We start from the raw sequence: 2500 nt of genomic DNA on the forward strand, positions 1-2500 counted from the left end.
AGTTCCAGGTGCGAGAGAGAGGGAGTGAACGGAGGAGAGAGAGAGAGAGAGATGAGAGAGAGAGAGAGAGAGAGAGAGAGAGAGAGAGAGAGAGAGAGGGAGGGAGACAGAGAGAGAAAGACAGGGAGCGAGAGACAGAGACGGGGAGGGAGAAATAGCGGAGAGAGGGAGGGAGAGGGAGAGGTAGGCAGAAAAGAGAGAGAGAGAGGGAGAGAGAGAGAGGTATGCAGAGAGAGGGAGAGGGTAGGCAGAGAGAGAGGAGAGTGAGAGAGGGAGAGAAAGGTATGCAGAGAGAGAGAGAGAGAGAGAGAGAGAGAGAGAGGGAGAGGTAGGCAGAGAGAGAGGGAGTAGGAGAGTGTGTGTTATTAACTCCCCTGGCTTCTTGTGATCCATTCCCGCTTGACATTAGCTAGAGAAGATGACATGCTTTTTAGCACGCCGCGCCTCTGTGAGGAGGAGAGGGTTACTCTTCACCTCTGTCATTTACAGGGACGGATGCAGCTGCCCAGGACAGCGCACTCTCAAGGACATGTTAAGATGACTTGTCTCTCTCTCTCTCTCTCTCTCTCGCTCGCTATCTCTCTCTCTCACACACACCACACACACACACACTCCACTCTGGTTCCGCTTCCTCTCAAAGCAATGTGGCACATACATGTGTCTGAAGCCGAAACAAGTTCCGCAGTGTCCTCTCCTCTCACTGCTCCCTTTTAACCTGTGTGGGTGGGTGGTGGGTTGGTGCGTGTGTGTGTGTGTGTGTGCGCCCGCCCGCCCCCCGTCCGGCCGTCCGAGCGCGCACACACGTCCGGTTCCACTGTCCACCAAAGCCACTGTCCTTGCTGCTCCTTGAAAACAGATCTCTTCTGCTGCCGGCACCAGTGCATTCTGGGATGGAACAGATAAAAAGACGCCTTTTTTTTTTTTTTTTTTGCCTGAGCTCACACTTAAAGGCCGGGGTCGTCACGGGCGTCACGTTGTCACGCGAGCGACGACACATTAAAAGCTTCCCCTTCCCCTCGGCTGTTTTTTTTTCTTTTTTTTTTTGCATTTTCCCCTTTCCAACTTCAAAGGCGTCTCTCTCCCACCAGGATAGGCGCTGTGATGATTCAGCGAAAAAGGGCTTTGGGCTTGTTTGCCTTCTGTTTGTTTTTTTTTGTCATTAACGCTGTCACATTCGCTCTGGATCAAAGTTTGTTGTGGAGCCCGCACCGCTAAATTAATGTCCCAAATTTCAGGGGTGACACCGGAGTTAATGGGATGGAGCCTTGTCAAAAGAGAGGGAACGTGATCGCTGGGGCTGTTCTGGTCTCTGGATTGAAACGCCCCACCCCCCACCCTCCACCCTGTTTCCGAGGCGAGAGTGGTTGATAGTGGTGTGATCGGGGGGGGGGGGGTTGTGGTGAGAGGGGAGGGTGATGTATGTGTACCAGTGGGTAGTCGTTTGGCAGGGGTGAGGGTATTTACAATGCTAATTACTAGGTGGGTCTTGTAAGGTGGTTGGATGATTGGCACTCGGTGGGTTGTGGTGGCGAGTCGTGATTGGCAGGGCGCTGGGACTGGGATTGGCAGACTGGGGGACGTGCGGTGGCTGTGGCTGAGGTCCTGATTGGCAGCCAGGTTGACGGGAACACTTCTCTGATTGGCAGGTATTATGGCCTTGGTGGTTTGAGTAGCTGTGGGGGTTGGCCCTTATGTAAGCAGCTATAGTGGTGTGTGTGTGTGTGTGTGTGTGTGTGTGTGTGTGTGTGTGGTGTGTGTGTGTGTGTGTGTTGTGTGTGTGTGTGTGTGTGTGGTGTGTGTGTGTGTGTGTGTGTGTGTGTGGTGTGTGTGGTTGGTTCTGGCAGTGGTACAGGTCTGTACAGCTCGCTATGATTCCTTTGAGGAGGGTGGTTTTCCCTCTCTCTACTGTAACCCACAGGCACACTCCAGTCTGGGCACACAGATGTTCAACACACACACACACACAACACACACACACACACAGGCTGCCGGTTTGTGTTTACCTAGTCACAAGCGTGTTAAACTCTGTCTGTGCCAAACCGCTCACAAATCACTCCTCGCTGCGCACTGATACTTCTCAAACAACGGGCAGACACATACTGCACACACACACACACACACACACACTCACGCACACGCACACATGCACACACACACACACACACACTACAGTACAGTACATTCACATTGGACACATTTCATGCTACCCAACACAGCTCAGACTCATCCCTCATGGTAGGGCTTAGTGCTCAAACAACGTGCAGACAGACACACAACACACAACACACACACACACACACATCTCTGTATAGGGTATAACTAGCCTTCTGGCCTGCCAAGTCCCTAGTGAGTTACATCGTACACACGGCTCTGTTTTAATGAGTAGGCCACTGCCTCACTTTCAACTCCACTGAAAAAACAGCAATTATAATCCGCTTGTTTGTGTGTGTGTGTGTGTGTGTGGTGTGTGGGGTGTGGTGTGTCTCTTCTTCTCTGAGTT

Source organism: Nansenia antarctica (assembly GCF_963989245.1).
Source record: "Nansenia antarctica genome assembly, chromosome: 8".
NCBI lineage: Eukaryota > Metazoa > Chordata > Actinopteri > Argentiniformes > Microstomatidae > Nansenia > Nansenia antarctica.